Source organism: Corapipo altera, unplaced genomic scaffold (assembly GCF_003945725.1).
Source record: "Corapipo altera isolate COAL_440 unplaced genomic scaffold, ASM394572v1 67, whole genome shotgun sequence".
NCBI lineage: Eukaryota > Metazoa > Chordata > Aves > Passeriformes > Pipridae > Corapipo > Corapipo altera.
In genome coordinates this window covers 2,927,755-2,947,725 of record NW_020884906.1, presented here as the reverse complement: position 1 = coordinate 2,947,725, position 19,971 = coordinate 2,927,755, and the positions used below count along the sequence as shown (strand labels likewise).

General features: G+C 40.3%; 1 long non-coding RNA gene across 1 annotated transcript; it reads right to left on the bottom strand.

Moving 5' to 3' along the window:
• Positions 1-15,961: 15,961 nt before the first annotated feature.
• LOC113951329 lies at positions 15,962-19,566 on the bottom strand. Its single transcript, XR_003529110.1, has 2 exons — positions 19,514-19,566; positions 15,962-16,217 (listed from the first exon to the last, which is right to left on the bottom strand). It is a non-coding gene; the product is annotated as an uncharacterized LOC113951329 (long non-coding RNA).
• Positions 19,567-19,971: the final 405 nt, after the last annotated feature.

The following is a 19,971-nucleotide window of genomic DNA, read 5'->3' as shown; positions in this document are numbered from 1 at the left end:
GCACAGAGCTCATTGAATCTGCATTTCCTCTGGTTGTGTGCCAGCCCTTGGACATGACAGCCCACAACACCCAGGGGGTGTGTGAACACCCAGCCTGTGACCAAAGGAATACAGGTCACCCAAAGAAGAGTTTATCCCTCATTGCTGATTTCTGATGAGCATAAAAGTGAGGGAGGAGGTAAATAAGCTGCCTATTTCTAATTTAAAATTAGATACTTCATAAGGGTGTAAAAAGGGTTGATTACAGCATTTGATTCCCTGACAATGTGGCTCCAGATATTCTCGTGCATTTTATGGTTCTTTTGGAATCCTGGTACTTTACAACTTTCTTCTAGGAAAGTTTCCCAATTAAAGCAGAAAAAATATAGTTGGCTATATAACACTTTCTAAATGAATGTACAATTTAAATGTTATTGTTTCTTCCAAAATGGGCCTCTCTGGAAAATACAACAGTCGTGGTTTTCCTGGGGATTAAGAAGAATATAGAGAAAGTGGCAGTTGTTGGTAACGAACGATACAACTCTCTGTTTTACATATACAAACTGAGAAGGTTGCAGCAGAATTATGGGCAGTATTTTTAAAAGAATACTCACACTTAAAACCCTCATCTGACATTAAATATTTCTGCTAGTAAATAGCTGTGGAACTATTTATCACAACTCGCATGGCTTGCATATTAATGTTGTGATCACCAGAAATGCAAGGTGTGTCTCAGCAAGCAGAGAACCTGAGACTCAGGCACAGAACTTTAATGCCAAAAAACACTCTTTACATGGGGTGTGGTGCTGTCTCCCACCAAAAGCACCAAGCCAGCAGCTCTCATTGCCTTCTGCAAGGGATGCCAGCAGCTGGACAGAACCCAGAAAGAAGTTTTGTTCCTGGTGACCAAGGAGTTTTCAGCACAGCATCGAGCAGTTCAGAGCATTTTTCTGTCCAGCAAGAGTTTCAACAGCCTGTGTGTCATGTGTGAATGCACACACATCCCCCCACAGCCTTCTGGTGAAGGAAGGGCATCACAGAAACATCCCAGAGATCCCCTCCTGGTTGTAATTAAACCTGCACAACTGCACCAGCCTCTCTGACTTACATCACTGAGGCTTATTAAAGTCAAGCCAATAAGACACAGTTACTGCCCTGTCCTTGGTTCAGGTTCTTTGCAAAGGCACTTCCCTGTGACACTGTGCAAACAGACCAGGGACATTCATATTCTTAATGGGGCCATTAGGGATTCCAAATGCCTCGAATAAATAACTAATTGGCAAAGCCTTCATCTTCTCCCTGCAGTTTTTAAGGCTTTGCCAGCTGAGTTACCGACACTCTGTGGGGCTCATTTGGTGCATTAATCAGACTCTGGGTATTGTGCAGGCAAAAACAAAAATTCAGATCTCAAGAAATGAATGAGCAAGAGATGTCACAAGTTTCTCAATAGCAAGAAACCAAGGAAGGAAGAAAGAGTGAGGCAGCAACATGGTGAGCCCTGCTCTGGACACAAGAGAGCCCAGGTCTGGAATTGGGCATTCTCAGACCAATTACAGTAGCTTTTTGGTTTGGTTAGGATTTTTCCATAGACAAAAAAAGGATTTTTCTTTCCCTTGGTTCTTCCATTTCATGTTCCCAATGTCATCTTAATTGCTGTGGGGAAATAATTGATTTTGGAATTTTGATCGGCTTTTCAAAGCATAACACAAGCTCAGGTCCCCAGCAGAGGCACCAGGTGAAAACAGACCTCAAGAGAAAAATAAAGACAACTAAGAGGCTCTTGCATTCCATCACTAGACTGAGTATCCTCATAATAACTTCAAATCTTGAAAATTACAACAGAGATACACTCAATTTTAGCTTAGAGTTGCCTGCTTCATTACTACAACTCTATCCAAAAAACCACAGAACTTCCTTACGAGTTTTTGTTGGAAGTCAGTACAGAAATAAAGTAACCAGCAGCCAATATCAAACTGTAACAAGCAGAAAAAGACTAAGTATAAGGATTTTTTTCTTTTTAGTACCCAAAACCAGCAAGAAAGAACCATTAAAATCTTAGTATAATTGTTGCATTTTACAGCTGGAGTCGCACTGATGTTGCTGTTGTGCCTTGTGCTGTGCTCACACCTTACCTGGTGTGTCCCAGAGGGCAGGCTCAGCTCAGGTCTAACGTTGCCACATGGACTGAAGGCAGTGAGGACTCTTTTTTTAAGACCTCCACAGATGCTTTCACTTACTTCATTACGGGCAGAGTCCAGCTGCAGAATAATCACCAATTAAATGATTGATACAGAACAGAGACATCTGTTGTTTTGCAGCTTACAAGAACCTCCCACTTCTCCTAGGGAACATTTATCTAATTCTTCTCTTCTATATGCATGAACTATGGGAATCAGCAGGAGTCTTTCCAAAGACACCAATGGGGTTTGAATTAATCCTCATTATTTACAATGAAATTTAGCCTGTCAAATCCCTGCAGTTGTATTTCACATAATATGTAAACTCAATGTGTTATGTGATTAGAAGATTAAGTTCTTATTAGGATATGGAAACACTGAAGGTGTAAATACTGGGACTAATTTAGCAAAGCACTTCAGTTCATGCTTAATGGTAAGCATATGAGTAACCCCATTAGAGCTGGATTTCAAATTAAGTACATTTAAAATATTTTGCTGGAAGCAATACTCCAATCAGTGTCCTAGAACCAGCTGAGACAAATGAATTATTTCTTCATCATAAAAGGGTCAGTGAGACAAAGCAAAAAAAAATTATATAATTGGATTTAGAGTAGAAAATAGATATGCTTTCAGGGTAGAAAGCATTATTTGCTTTCACTATTACACTGCCTTTGAGATACCAGTTGTCACTCTAAGTATTTTTATGTCTTGCAGCCTTTTTATTCCTGCTTTTATTTTTTATTTATTTTAATAAGAACATGCCCCTGCTACTCATCTGTTCTTCTTTATATATTCTCTCCATATTCTTTGCTTGCTATTCCACCCTGCTCTTCCAGAGCACAAAGTGAAAAAAAGGCAATGTAAAATTTGCAGTGTGCCAGGCCCTCAGCTCCTAAGCTTTGCTATATAACTTTTCTTTATTGAAAACCTCAGGCTCATTATATTTGTCTCCCTTAACTGATTTTGGACAGTTACAGATTATAGAAGATGGCCCATGGAGTAGCTTTTCCAGCATACATCCCTACATTTAGATTGCTGTGGCTGCTGTGAGAGTTTTCTCATTTGCACTTTATGCTCTGTGGATATTTCCTAAACACAGGTTTCCCCCCAGCATTAAAGGTTAATATTCTTTTTTGATAGGTCCCTTTTCCCTAGAATCTGCACGTTTCTTCTAGGATCTAAATAATAACCTTCACTGAGACAACATCAACTGCCTCCTGTGTTTGGGGAACTGCAGATGGATAACAGCGACCTGCTCCTGTTCACAGCAGGAATTAGGAGGCAAAGCAAGAATCCTACAGTGATGTTCAACACAGGGCTGGCAAACTGGGGTCTATGAAGGTTGGGAATTCTCAGAGGGAAAGAGGAGACCACTTGCAGGTACCTCAGCTGGGCACCTGCAATACATTCCCCAAGCTCAGAAGTGGAGGCTGTTGCATTTGCAGTGGCCTCCAAATACAAAGTTAAATTCCCTGCACTGTCTGGTGCTCCAGATCTCAATTAAATGCTGGATGGAAAAAGGAAAGCTGCACATGAAAAGGATTGTGCTTGGCAGTTCTTAAGCTATTTGTCAGGAATTGAGTGAGAGGAAGAAACCCGAGAAAATAGGTGTGTGCTGTGTATTTGTAGCAAGTGCAGAATTGAAATGCCACTGTGTGGACAGTGTGGGTAGATTTATTTGGGACCCTCTCTTAACAAAAGTGAGATTTTTCTACAAGCTGGAATGCAGCTTGCACCAAGACTCTTACACTGTGTAGGTTCTCACAAGGAGCAAATACTAAATAGGTAGAAAATATATCCTGATAATTCAATCTCAAAATAAATTATAACATTTATTAATTAAAGAGTATTCAAGAAGGATTGCAAAGATAAGCCAAAACAATATTAACAGCAGCAGCTAAGTTAGACTTGACTTCACTTTTTTTTTCATTTTAAACTTGGTGACCTATGTTGGTGGCTAAGTTGTAAGACCTAGAATTCAGTTAGCTGAACTTAAGAAGGGTTAAAGATGTTTTCTTGTATTCCAGAGACTTATTAGATGGATTTCTTGCTTCGTGTTTTTCTGCCTTTTCAAATATTACTTAGAAATAATAAACATAGGCTGACTGTGTGAAACAGATGGCAAAAGTCAGAGATTTCCTCTTCTCTCAGAAAGACTCAGGTGTGGCATCAAATGAAAAACTCTACCGAGAGAGTCACAGAAAGGATTCATAAATACTTTATTAAAAAGACCAAGGCATCATTGGCATAGCAATATTGCAGTTCATATGCAGATCTTTTCTTTTAAAAGATTGGCACACACACAAACCAGCCAACCCACATCCAGCTTCTCGTGGGTATGATAGAAAATTCAGGCTTCACCTTTCCAGAGGGAAGCAAACTTGCTTTAAGCAGCCCCATGTGCAAGTACTCTGTGGCAATGCATTAAAATCTACTTGAACAGCAGCGTTACTCCATGTTTCAAAATTTATGAAGCAACACTTGATTTTTCAATTTTTCCTTTCCACTTCCCTGCCTTTCTTCCTGTGCAGAGTAAAGGAGGCAAATAACCCTGCCATGGGGTCAGTGTGTTGGCACACATTAGGGCAGGGATCAGGGTAGAGGGCAGGTTGAAGCTGTGCTGAATTTTAGCCATTACAAGTCGTTTTCTCTCAGTTTTAATGAACAGTTTAATCTCTTCCCATCATTATACTGGTGTAAAGGCCTGAACATAAGCAAACAAAAGATAAAGGCACAAAGTGCAATCAAAACTCAGCAGTTTAAAGCAGCCAGCCTGCCTTGTTTTCCAGTGCAATTGATTTTATTGCCTTGTGTACTAACACTAAACCAGTGCATTGTTCAGCTGAAAGGGTGAATTTGGGATCTGTTGAGCTCTCAGAATTGTCCCTGATGTGCTGCAATTACAGAAACACCTGGTTTGAATAATTTCTCTGCACTCTACTGTAAAAATTCAGTGCTCAACAGACCAAATTTCACCTCAGCCTGCAATATAAATAATGTATGTGTAAGGCACTCAGATTTGTACAGGGCTGTGAACTTGTCCCCTGTGCCCCCAGTCACCATATCCTTCGTGGAAAAACTTAAAAGGGAAAATGAGATTTGCTAAACCCTTTTCTGACGTTATATGCAATAAGCATTTTTTAAAAAGAGATTAATTTGGAGGTTGGCCAAACCCTATCTGTTCTGGAGCCCAGCCTGGAATTGTCTTCTGGGAACATGGGAGCTCTCATTCCTGACATAAAGCAACTGAGATGCATCTCAGCCTATCACCTACCATCACGTGATGGCACTAGCACCAGTTTTGCAGGTGTTTTTGAAAAAAATGAAATGGTTTTTATATTTCTGCATTATCCTCTCATTTGTGGGAAGTTCACTTTTCTGATCCCATTTTATCTGCTGCTCGTTTTTGTGTCTCTCCTCTGTACAACTTCTGTTTGCAGAACACTGTCATCAAACCCCATTCATATGTTAATGCCGATGCACTGCACAACAAAGATTTTTAAATGTACCTGCAGTAAACCCACCATTTGGAGTTTACCAAACACTTGGAGATTTGATATTCAGGAAATCAACCTGCAGACTTAGTAGTTTTGAGATCTTGCAGGGTGCTGAGAGCAGCACAGAATATGAGCCTTGTCATGTCAGTTCAATGCCCTGAACACAAGGTTATTTCCTTCTGTGCAGGACAAACTGGTGCTGTCAGCACGTTATATAAATGTGCTGATCTGCATATGCAGCTCTTTCACCTGTAGCTTCTACCACGCTTGGGTCTATAAACCTCAGGGTGCTCACAGCTCCAAAAAAAAATTACTTTCCAGTCACCATGAAGTTCTTCAGCCCCTTAGTAAGTATTTTCACGTTTCTAAGGTGACAAAAATATATATCATACACACACCATAACCTAGAAATTGGATCACAGGCTACTGGACCAAGACCAGAAGCTATTAACAGCAGAAATGGGAAAGTTTAGTCATGGCGCTTTACCTCCCCTCTCACCTCACCTCTAAGAATCTGCTCCATGGTCAAGAAAACTTCCTCTTGGCTCTTGGCAAATGTACAAAGACACTGTGAAGTAGAGCCCAAAAATGGCAGTGGTGCAAACATTGCTTGGCTGAGCTTACTAATATACTTCTTCAGGAGCACCCACTAATCTGCAAACACTTGCAACTCTTGGGTCCTGTTGAAGGAGAGCAATAATAAAAGACAACAAGTCACACCTTGTGTACTTGACAGGCAGGTTTCAAAGACCAAAAATTCCGTAGTCGTGGCAAATCCCTTGTGATTCACATGGCAGCAGAAATGTATCCACTCACTGTGATTCTAGTGCTACACGTTAGTAAATATTTTCCTTTTTAAGAATTCTCATTACAAGGAGAAATTGCCACCTCCTGATTCAGACTTGCTCAGAACAGGGCTCCTTGCTGCCTTGTGCAAACTAAAAATCTATTGCTAGTGTTTTTATGAAACATTCACTTTCCAAGACTTATTGGGTTGCTGCTGGAGGCCAAAGAATTGCTGCATTTTTTGTTTCCTGTTCGGATGAGTGCTAAATCTCCTCTGGCTCAGATGCTCCGCACACATATTATTTCTTACCCTGGCAACATGTTGCTTTGACTTTTCCAAGAACCATTGAAATGCAGCAAAATTATTCTTTTCTAAAGGAACACAAACCACAAACATGACTTGGGAAAATTTATTCCTAAAGTGCACATAAAAGTAACAAAGTCTTCCTAGAATAAAATCCCACCTCAAGAACAAGCATCACAAGCTGCTTCAAAGAAAGATGCAAGAAAAAAAAACCAAAAAAACCCAAAAAAACCCAACAAAACACAGCTATGGAAAATATTTTTAAAATCCTTTCTTATATTCCCCTTTTGGTTGTTACTTAGCTCATGGCATGAGTCTTTGATCACTACTAAATTTCTTTTTAAAACAAATATATCTCTTTCCAAAGAAGTGGGACATTTAAATTAATGTGAACCAACTTCTGTTAGCTATGGCACTTGGGAACAAGTTGGGCATGTTTATTATATGGATGCAAAAAGAATTCCTATTTTTTCGTCTTATGGATTTACCTCCTATGTGCATGTACTGTAAAAGGAGAAATATGGTTTCTTTTTCATTTGTTATTTATTTCATCCATCACCATTGCTATTGATCTCTTTAATTACCTATTACAGATGGATTTGTTCTGATGATCTAAAGTTGAAAAAAAAAAAATCAGCGTTCCCCAGAATTTTCTCATATTTAATTCCTTTTTACTTCATTTAAAATTTTTTACTTCTACTAAAAAGAGCCCCTTTCTCCTCTAAGGCAGTGAGAGAACAAGCCCACAATTTGCAGTTCCTTGTGTAATAGCTCCTGTTGGAGAAATACATCTGGGGCTGAATTCTTAACTGTTGTGATTTCATGGATTAAAAATTACTCTAAGCATTTGATTTTCTAAAAAAAAAAATGTGACTGGGGACAGAGAGGTAAAAGCAAATTGACATTAGTATGTAAATTGACATTTAGCTTGGGTGGAAGTTAATGAGCTCCATCCTGTCAAAGCCTGAAATTGCCTGTGAGCTTTCCTAGAAGACGCTTCAATAAATGAATATGAACAATTTTGCAAGGAAAAAAAAAAACAAACCCAAGCCTCTGAAAGCTCAATTAAAACTTTTCTCCGGGCTCTGAGCATTGCTAAACATGAATGGAAATTTACTGCAACTGCTGCTGAGCTGGGTGGTGTGGAGGGTACAAATACACCAACCCTCGCACCTCCAAGCAAAGTAAGGAGTGTGGCTGTTGCAGGGCTGCAGGAGCAAACCAAATGGAAAACTGGAGCATCTCTTTGACATGTGTTCATTCAGGTAGTGACACACCTATTTCCAGCCTAGAAAATGAGCCCCAGCATCAAGAGAAAAAAGATGTCACAGCTGAACAGCTCTGTCCTGCTCAGAGGAAGAACCGTGTGTTGCACGTTGAGTACCAGGTGTTCTATTGTATTTGATCTTGGGTGACAAAGTCTCTCTAGTTGTATGTGCTGTAAAAACGCCTCCTGACAGAGGAATGGACAAGAGATACAATCTTTATAGTAATATCATTAAAGAGAGTGATTGCAGACCAAGTCCTCCTCAATCTCTTTAGCAACACTTTGAAGGAACTATGCAATTCTGAAAGTCTCATTATTCAGCACACCAGTGTGGTGGAAAAGGTCTTGAATGCCCTAGAGAGCTGAATGGCCTGGAATGCCCCAGTGGGAAGGCTGTTGATGCTTCAACTTTTGCACCCAAGGTTCCCTCACTCACTATTATTTGAACCCTTGCAAAAGGTTGATTTCCTAAATGCTGGATTCTCTGCAATGTTAATAAGGGATGCTATGATCTGACAGGACTGTCATGAGGGGATTGCTAACTGTGTCTTTGAAATAGGTCCCTGAAAATGAAATGGCAACACTCTTCAGCTTCCTACATACATTTAATTTGAGATGTAGTAACTGTATCACATCCACAAAAATACACATATTTTAACCCTGCAGAAGAACAACCAGGAGCAAGGTCATACAGAGGTTTTTCAGAGACCTTCATGGATTTCCACCACAGGCTGTCACAGAGCTGTTATTAACCCCACCATTAGCAAAGGGAAGGATCCCAGATGCAACATGCAAACAGCAACTTTTGAATCCATACGGTGCTGACACCTTTTTAGAAGTGGAGGTTCTAAAGCCCAGCTTCTCACTCAGCAGAAGCCCTGTAGTTGTAAAAGATTGGGAAAGATGCTTTTAAGAGTAGAGTAACACTTTGTGACAACCTTCTCAAGCTCAAAAACGCACATGCTGGGAGCTGACAAGTCCCCTTCTTTTTCCTCTGATGGAGAACAAACACGTCTCATTCTATTCCCTTTTCGGTATTGTTCCTTTTAAAGTGACAAATGAATAAATAAACAACATCTGGGTTGCAGAGCAGCCATCTGGGAAAGCCTTGGAAGTGAAGTGTAGAAGGGCCCCCAGAGAACGCTGGAGAGACAGAGAATGGAAAGTACCTGCAGGTGCACTCACCAAAACAAGGGGCTCCTGATTCCCTACATGGGTCTAGTGAGGAGTCTGTCACTCACCCACCCCAGAGCCAAGCTGGACTGACAGTCACCCTTCACTGGTGCTGGCAGAGAGACATGGGCACAGGATGGATGAGTCTCCAGGAGTCTGACAGGTGAAAAACACACCGTCCCCCTGCTAGATGTTCTCTGCCTGTTATTTCTGAATGCAACTCTGCTTTAGACACACGTTAAAGACTTTTATCCCAGAGCTTTGAATAGCAATTCATTATGTGGTTTGTTACAGCTGAAATGCAGTTCCATGGTCACAGTGATTCAATGCTGACCTTGCCTTTTCCCTCCCAATTTGCAAGCTTGCCATGCTCCCCCTCTTGTGCTGGCACCAGCTCAGCTTATTGGGCCCCTCAGGTAGCTTAATGAGGAGGCTGATTACACTGAATATTAATAATTCCTTGCTTTGGGGCCAAATCAGTGTCCTGGACTGCTGATTGCTTGGCTGCACAAAAACTAGTTCTAGATGGTGGTGCAGGCTCACTCCACTCCTCTTAGCAGCACTGCAGGCTTGGATTGTTCAGACTTCTTTGGGAAGCGTATGGATGTGGGTGATGTTCATAACAAAAACTTCTGGAGTCTACCCCCTTTCTGACTCTTTGCTTAAGGCCTGGGTGATGTGTCACAACTGCAGCAAGATTATTTTTTTTCTGCCTTTGCTTCAATCTCTGTCTTGCAAGATTTGCAACTGAACTTAATTGTTAATTAAGTATGGAGAAGGAGATGAAGGAGAACCTTAATATGCAAGGGAACAGAACAATTACCTAAATAAAGTTCTTTTTAAATCATGGGTTATCTGATTACTTTATTAGATCATCAATTCACAAATATTTTTAACAAAAATTGAGGTGGGTCTAACATTTTCCACTGTGGTTTCTTCTAAATTGAAACTATGACATGTCACAGATATTGTTAAACTTAATTGTTGCCTCTCTTGAAATTTGGTCTTATCCTTCAGGGAGTTATTGCCTGCATAGACCTTATCTTATTACTTTCCAAATTATACACAAAGGAGTGATGTTTAAAAGATAAGATTAAGTTTTGCAGTCGTGCAGTATTTGTCTGAACAGGTTTGTAATATTTTACAGCTTAGGCAGGAATCAACAAAAGAAAACAATACAGCAAGTCTCACTTGGAGATGGTGACATTTTCTCACAAATACGATGGCAGAAAATAAGCTTCCATGACTTATTATTCATGTACCAAGGGTGCAGCATTGTAGCCTGATGGAAAACCAGAACAAGAAAGAAAAACATATTGCTCCCAGTTTTATTTCAGGTTTTTCCCTTTTATCAAGTTGTGCACTCTGGTTCCATAGCTCTTATATATATATTTTTAAATATATATATATATATGTATAATATGTATCTAATATGTTATATATAATTATATAATTATATAATATACAGAGGCACACCAGCTAGAGTACAGATCTCACTTCTTTTCCACCTGACTGCATTGTAGATCAAAATGCTGCCAAACTTTTAACAGGTGCCTGTCAGAACAAATGAAAATTAAAGCAGAGGCATTTATAAATTCAAAAGCTGGTAATATTACTATCAAGAGCTGGAACAGACAGAATTTACAGACTTTTGCTCATGGGCATAAAGCACAGATTATGCCATTGCACCTTTGTCATTGCTATTAAGTATAACCTTGACTAATCCAGCGTAGTAAAACTCATTCCTCCCTCCCCTTTTTGCCAGCCCGTGGCCAAAGAACTCCCAGAGCTTTTATGTGTCTCTTCCACAGAAAGATCAGTGGTTTCTCTCCACTCAGATTGTAAACTGTCCAAAAATCAGGTTACACTGTCACATGAAGGCTGCACTGTGTGTGGGAAAAAAACACCCTGTTGGAGTTATTCTTGTGCCTCTTGCATCTTCTGGGTCAAAAGAGAGTTTAATACTCAAAAGATTGGTCAGCAAGTCACGTTCAGTGAGAGCCTGTGCTCAGCTGGAAGTGGTGCATCAGCTCAGTCCTGAGCTACCTGTTAGTTTACGTGCACAAACTTAAAAGCTGGGCCAGAATCCAACCTCTTCCAAGCACATTTGCAGTTAGTCACAGTCTGCCTGCACTGTTGTCCATGCTGTACACAGCCTGAAATACTCTCATTATGATTTAATCTAAACCAATTGGGTTTATAATTTATTGTTATATCTGGCTTGCAGAAAAATAGCACGAAGTGAAATGAAACCACTAACAAGCAAGTATCTCTTCCAACATCACTTCATGATCTCTTAAACACTTCAACACTTCTAATTGGGAGAATGGCTGCCTACATTTCAGCATGCCCATCTATTATTAAGTCTAACTATCAACATGAATTCAATTATGTCAATCAGATTTTGGGTGATATGTAGAGTGGCATTAAAAGACAACAAACACATTTTTTTTGTAATTTTAGTTACAGGTTGATGGGAACAAAGTCCACGAGATAGAACAAGATTTTTGGCACATTATTTTTAATGCTCCTGAGAAAATAAAAGCTTTGTAATTTATTGGAAACTGAAAAGCTGCCTTTACTTAGTTTAGCTGTGCCTCAGATTCTCCTGATCACTGTCAGCAAGTGCTCAAAAGTTAAAAGGGAGGAAATATTGTGAAATGCCACTAGAAGGTAGTGCAGTCTAAGATTGAATACAAGGACTCTTGGGCTCAATTCCAGCCTCTAGAAATTTGCTGGGGATGAAATTCATTTATGTGCAGGCAGCTGTCATGAGGTTACACACCTTTTATGTTTCCACATAAATGAAAAAAAAAAAAATGTTAAATGATGCGTTGGGCAGCTGCACTGGATATGGAGGGTAAAACTCTGCCTGGGGCATCAATAGCACATTCCTCTGCCCCCTTCCCCATCTACAGGCATCACATCAAAATAACCCAACACTTCTGTAAGACACATAATCACCTGGAGATCACTGAAGGGCATCAGTGAGTGTGCAACCCAGAGTAATGTAATGACACCAAGGAAAAGATATTCGAGGAAAAATTGTCTTAAGGTCTGTGTGACTATGGAACAGACTCCAGGAGAAAACAGTGGGAAGTCTCCATCAACACTTAATTAGCAGGACAAAGCAGCAGAAATATAAAGATCACTAGGAATAATGCCTCCTGCAGAAGGGAATAAATAATTTAATTCAATTTCTTCTTCCCCCTGTGCTCAGTTGTGTTTGACAGAGCTGGTGGCCCCGGCTTTGAGATATTTCTCACTATGCCTGGAGGGAGGGATAGGTCTGGAATGCTCCTTCCAATTAACTGTGACTTTCCAGGAGCAATCAGTGGGCAAAGTGCTGCTGCTTCTGCTAAAGCCTGAGGGGGCAAACTGCTCAATGCCAGGCAGGAATCCGGGCAGAGGGAGCAGCCACACTCCTGGCCTGCAGCAGGGAACAGCCACAGGGAGAACAAGCTCTGGGGAGCAGGAGGTCTGCACAGCCCACCCTGAGGACAGAAGGAGGAAGCACTTCAATCCATAAAGCCCAACTGTAGGTTTCAAGGCACATCTACATATTCATAGCGGCTCTTTAAAGACAACATGATAAAGCAAATAGTTTTAAATATTAGTAATCCGTGACATAAATGCACCTGGTGATAGGTAGGAGAGGAGCCCGAGAAGTCTCTTCCAAAATACCAGATGTCCTTGCAATTTCCTCAAATATTTAAACTTTTTTTCTAATGGTTTACCTTATCAATCTTGTCCCACAGAGCAGAGAAAATGCATTTTTCAAAGATTATTGACGTGCTGTAGAATTGAAAATCTAAAGGGGATGCTGTCAAATTCCTATGGTTGGAAATAAATGGGGTAATCTTCATAGTCCTGAAGTCACTAAAACAGATGTGATACTTTTATCTGTGGCCACATATATACATACAGTTTATCAGTGCAATTACAGGTAGGAAAGATTATATTTATCTTTGCTTTCCTGTGAAATGGGAAAAAAAAGGAAAGTATTTGTTTTCTAAGAGGCTTGAATTGAGTGGAAATTGAAGACCTACCCATTGTGATAAATAAACTGGGTTTTTTTTGCTCTGAACTATCAAGAGAGAAATTGTAAACAAATTATATCACTAAACCATACAAATCAAATGGATCTAAACCTACCTAGGTTTGGGGTTTTTTAATTCAGACAATCAAAATGAACATTTTTTTCTGGTGCTTAATAAAAAGCACAGACAGTATTCCGGTAACACCAATGGCTTAACAACTCTGTGCCAAGTCAAGAACAAAACTTGTCCCTCACCAGCCAGTACCAACTTTGTTATTACAAGCTTGTTTTAGCCACTATCTTGAGAGCACTTCTCATTCCAGAAGAGTCACCTGTCAGTGTAACATACCCACCTCCACAGCCAAACAGGCAACATAATGTTCTCTTCTTTTAGAGGCCATCATAAAACCTGCTGATAGCTGTTAGGGAAAATGTTGCATTCCCAGCTCATTCCACATCAAAATATTTGATGCTAAGGTATATTTCCTTTAAGTACAGGGCTCTTCTTCCATGAGAAGAGCCTGCAGGACTTGTGCTTTCCACTGACCAGCATCTCCTTTACCCTAACACATCTGTGCTCCTCATCATGATCCTTCTTCTCTGTGTTGCTTTCAAAGGTTACATGGTCTGCATTTCTTCCTCTCATCCAGGTGGATATGTGCATGGAGAGCTTACATGGGAGAAACTACAGCAGCGAGGCCCTGAGACATTCACTTTCCTGATAATGCTAACAAAATCAGAGAGCTCAGAGGGAAATGAGAAAGACAAATTATTCTTTGTGAGTGCTGGATGGAATAGCAATCTTGCAGTGTCTTCATGTAGGACTGCCATTTGTGCAATCAAATAAATCCAGCAGGCTCTTTGGTTAATTCCATGAAGTATTAATGGCAATTTTCAGATGAAGGCTGCTCATCAGCTCTTGCAAATGTGTATTTATCCATGCCAAAACAAGTACCATTACTGTGTGCTTAAACCCAGCAAAACCAACACTGAGTTTTACAAATAGCAAAAGCTCACAAACCTTCCAAAAAAAGCCACATGAAAGTTAAATTCCCCCAAAGACCTTTGTGAAAAATAGTGACAAATACTAGATGTCTTCATTGGAAATATTTTAGCAGGAATACTGATACCAGAAATCCTGGTACCTGTAGGGCACACATTTTCACACCATTCATAGGTAACAGAGCAGCTGCTCAGCCTGATCAGTCACTTCTCAAATTTTTGGGAATCTGCTCATCACACAAGCGATGCCCACATGTTTTTAGACATCCTTTCAACTCCTTTTAACAATGGAAGTGATATTTTCCATTTATGGCATGATTTTACAAAACATGTCACTCAAATGTGTTTTAGAGGTGCTCTAAGTTGCTTTATCAAAGAATTTCTAGCCTGACACAAAGACCTAAGACCCACAAGCACCTTGCTGTACATACTTTTCACCTTCCCCTGCTTTCATTAGAAGAGTCATGGAAGGCTCTGTGAGTTTTCTTGAGTGTGTCGAGCTGCAAAGCCTCAGCACACAAATAATGCACTTATTTACCATTCTGTTTGCTTAAAAGTCAGTCATTCCAATATACATTTTAGTTTTTGTCCAAATATCTTTGGAGTCAGCCTGCAAAAACAAGTGCTTTCTGTGGGGAACTTGCTCTATTGAGGAGGTACATATCCCTTTATGAGCTGCTCATTTAAGAAGTTCTTGAAGCTGGCCTTCCCCAGGGATTCTGAACTCGGTCCCAGAGCTTCCCTTCAAGATTCCCTGTCAGTGACCTTCTTCAACATACCTGAAATTCATTACTATGTACACAGGGTTCTGAGGCTCTGAGTTTCAGACTTAAAAGGTGACTCCTCCTTTGATGCCTGAGGTTAGACAGCTTGGCACAAAAATTGAAAAGATCTCCACTTTTGAAGGCATTCTGGGTTCCACTTTCTCATAACAATTAAGGGACTAGATTTTCAAGTAAGTTTACAAGGTCAAACAGTGACAAGCACATAATGGAATTTGGATCAAAGCTCCTGAGCTTAACCATGTGGGGTTTTGGGCCGGGACTGTACAGAGGCAGCAGCATAAATACCACTGAGAATCTGTAAAATGGCACGTTGGGCACTTTGTGAAAGGTACACTCTGGAAAGGATTTGGAGTTTTCCCCTGTGACATACAGATTTGGTCATTACCAGATATTCTAGAGAGGCTTTTCAGCTAGACAATGTGAAAGTTACCTAAAAACATACCAGGCACTGATAATGTAGGAAATTCCTGTGGTCTATGAGTTTCCACTGTGTTTCCAACCACTCTGACTGAGGACTGATGCAAAACTCAAAATCTAGCTAATGGCAAGGAAGGATTTATGCAGAAAGGGATTGTTCCACTTCCCAGGAATGCTTTTTGTGAGGGTGGCAGCACAGAGGTGTGTTCATGGCATCACTTTTAAGTGTCAGAAGTTGACACTGCTGAGGAATTTTGCTTCTCCCCAGGTACATTAGTCATCTCCTGGATATTCCAGACTTGTTCTCCCCTTGAGCGCACTTGGGGGAAATACGACTGATGGCAATAAAACTTCTTGAAGAAATGTGTTATTGCCAGCAGGTAATAACAGAGTTACCCATCTCCCTACAGGCATTTCCTCCATATATCAGGATGTTTGTTACGAGCAGCTGACTTCTCTGGAGGGGCCTCAATTCTTTCCGTGCTCCTGGCAGATGTTCTGCCGTACCAAGAAAACTCACTTTGACACACACATGGGTAGATGTCATTTTACAGACTCGCAGAACAGTGGTCAGAAGGGACCTCTGGACATCTTCTACTGCTCAAAGCAGGGTTGAGAATAGTTGGTTGCTCAGGACGTTGTCCAGCCTCTGGTAGGAGTCACTTGCTCTTTGATCTGAGGTTTAGCTCGTTGTTCTGTTTCTCCACACAGACCCTCTGCCAGGAAACCTTCACAGTGAGATGGCTTCACAGTTTCCTAGTGCTGATCCAGCATCAGGTTGTGCATCTGTCCTGTGGGGAATAAGGGAAAAGAAAGCCCTGAATATGCACAGAAGTTGAGAATGGGAGAGGCTGATAAAGCTTGAATGAGTGAGCCTTTGGTGGTCTGTGCTGACAATATGCACTGGAAGATGTCCAGAGGGATCACCTGGGAAGAACTGATTTTATTGGTCACTGGAGGGTTAACCACGACTCCATAAAACCTTTTCCCCTTCTACAGGAGTTATGTGCTGTTAAGGCAGGGGTATCTGCACACCATTGGTTTTATATTCCTCACTCCAGCTGACTACATCAATTCCCACTGCACAAATTTCTGGCATATCACTCACTCTCCCTCTGACCTGATACTTAAAGATTTCATTTGGTTTCTTATCATCATGTTTAATTCCATGCTGTCAAATTTGTTTATCTTAGTTGCCAGGGATTTCTATGTCAGTAGCTTCACTGCACCCTTCAGTTTGGGATGTGCAGTTTTGAAAGTGATTTTTGTGTGTGTATTAATTTAACTTCATCTCAAACCTGCTATAGCATATATATTTTAAAGGGATAGAAGACTTCACACTGAAAATTAGTTGCTACACATTTGCACAAGATGCAACTCTAAAATGCTAATCAAAATGATAATCAAAATATTTAAAATTCAAATAGCTGAAGCAAGGGAATACTTAAAATGTTCATTTCAGTAAAGAGAATTTATTCAAAGTAGGTTTATATCTATATTATCTACCCTAATTTTATAGCTTCATACATGCACACAGAAATGTTTTATGAAGAAAGTGTCCATCTAGTACACTCTCATATTTCTGGGCTGAATTATCAGCTGGAGCTGAGGGAAACTCCTTTAACTTCACAGTTAAAACAAGAGTTCAGTGGAGACACTAATTTGCAGATTTGAGAGTGGAGCAGGAGACCACCCATCAGCCCACATCCAGCAGCAGAGCTGCAGTGGATTACACATTGCTGCAGGCTCTGACTTGCACTAATTACACTGGATGCCTGGACCAGGTCAGATCAAAGGCCCCCTGAGCCTGGGATTTTGTCTCCAGCAGGGAATGCCTAAGGAAGTCCATGAGAATAAAGCACATACCTCGTGGTACTGATCTCAGCCTTCAGGGACCTGCAGCTCAGGCAGTTCTGAGGTCAGAGGTGGTGTCTTTGGTTTGAACAGACACAGATGAACTCTTTTTTTTTTTTTCCATGATTTTTCCTCATTCATTGGTTGCACTTTACATTTCCTAGATAACTTCCAGACCGTTGCCAAATCTACCTGACACTGAGCAAACTTCCAAAGTATCCTCTGGGATGGATACTCTGATTTAACAGGTTGGTAAGTGGAGGCACAATCAGAAAGCAAGCTTGAATTTCAGAACTGTGGTCACCTGAAAATCCTACTGTTCACAAACAGATGCAAATCAAACCAAACCAAACCACAAAAAAAAAAGAAAAAAAAAAAACAAACCCAACTGGGCAGAATTCAGGTTTCACTTCCTTTCACACCGTGTGTTGAGGCTGACAGAGAGTTAGATCCTGCTCAAAGCTTCCAGCTAATCACAACCAAGCCTGGTCCTGACAAAACAATCTATTTTTCAACTTACAGGTGTCATTTAAAACCAAACATAATGCTTACTAGAGGGAGACTTTTGGATCCTTGCTGGATGTTGCCTATATTTCTATAGTTGAAGGATCAAACTCGTCCTAAAGTGGGGTTCTGTACCTCTAGTCTTGTTGAATATGTTTCACATTGATATCAAATTGTATTTGAGCACAGACACTTGAAATTAATATGCCTTATTTATGGTTAAAGCACTTTTTCAACTGGCAGCCTTCATAAACAGCATATTAACATTAATTTCTAAACTTAATTCTAGATTAGTTAAGCTGCATCAACAAATTTAGCATTAATGGTAGCAGATCTATGAAATATATGCCTTGCATATTTGATAATGTTGATATAATATCCGGAAATTAAAGAAAATGAGTTAAGCTGTGACTGCATACAGAAGTAGGCCATATCCTGTATATTTTTAACTCATTTTCCACTAATTAGAGCAGAGGGTATGCTTAGTTAGGCATATAATTAAGTAATAAAACCCTAGTGATTCAGTAAGCACTACTGGTATTTTGCTAATTAACGACTTCATGAAATCTAATAGTAGCTCTCTTATCACTTCAATCAATGAGTTATTGATCTTACAACAATCTGGACATATCTGAAGAAGTAACTGTCAGCAACTGCACTCACATAACCTCATTTAAAACAGAATATATTCACTGTTTTTCTGTAAGAGAAAATGAGCTTTCTTATATCCAGCATTTTCAGCCATATATAGCAGTGTATAATTCTGATACAGTTAAGTTACTTAAAAGTAGCATTAACAGAGACAATCTGCAAAAGCAAAAAGAAAGAATAATAAAGTAATTCTTGTTGAAATCCTTATTTTCAAAGAGTACATGGATTTGAAGGGCCTATTATACCAAGCAGAGTCTCAGGTTATCAATAAAAATGATTACATACTATGCATGATTAAGTCAAGTGAGTTTGGTTTTTTAATTCTCTTTCTGCATGCAGACTGTCTTTTAGGTACTGTGCAGTTTCTTGGAGGTGTATGTTCATAAAAGCTGTCCAAGAAAATGCCCATGGAATGGGAATACACAGCAAATCTCTCCCTCAGTGCTACCACAGCTCCAAACCCCTCCTGTACCTCAAGAAAATGGACAGTGAGCATTACAAGTTTTGCTGACAGCCAGATCAAAATTAACAATGACAATACAGTTACCTTTATAATTACTCCAGTAGCAGAAATAAATACAGGTCGGACATCATCTCAGGATGAGATTGATGCACTTGCTTTTGAACAATAATTTAGTTTCAGTTAATGAAGCCAGTAATATTTAAAGAGTACCCTTCTTTGCTACATTAAGTGGTGCAAAAGTCTAATGTATGATTAATTTTTTAAAATTATAATGGTTCCAGAATATTTCGTCACTGAATGATTCATTCGACAATGCCAGACTTAAATATCTGGCAAAGATTTCTTATAAAGAAGTACACTCTCCTAAACTGTGAACATACCAGGCCAAAATTGACTATTATTTTTTTTTTCAGTTTCAGAGTCATTAAATATCAATCTCCACCCCAGAGGAACCAGAGTGCATGGCCTTAGGCACTGAAGCAAAAGAAGAGGTCCTTATGATTTTTTTCAAGACCAAGCAGGCTCCAAGGTTGGTAGGAAAGCAAAGACAGTCTCAGCCATCAACTCCTGCCAGCCTTGGCAATGAAAACCCCGTGTTGTCCAACACAAACTCACCTCCCTGCTGGCTTTACCACAGCTCAGGGCTGCGGAGTTTTCAGAGCAGCGATGCCAGTGACATAGAATCATAGAATCAGCTGGGTTGGAAGGGACCTCCGAGATCATCAAGTCCAACCCTTGATCCAACACTACTGTGGTTCCCAGCCCATGGCACTGATGCCACATCCAGTCTTATCTTAAAACTTCCAGGGACAGAGAATCCACCACTTCCCTGGGCAGCCCATTCCAATGGCTGATTACCCTCTCTGGAAAGAAATTCTTCCTAATATCCAACCTAAACCTCCCCAGGCACAGCTTAAGACCATGCCCTCTTGTCTTGCTGAGAGTTGCCTGGGAAAAGAGATCAACCCCCACCTGGCTCCCCCCTCCTGTCAGGGAGTTGTAGAGAGTGAGGAGGTCTCCCCTGAGCCTCCTCTTCTCCAGGCTGAACAGCCCCAGCTCCCTCAGCCTCTCCT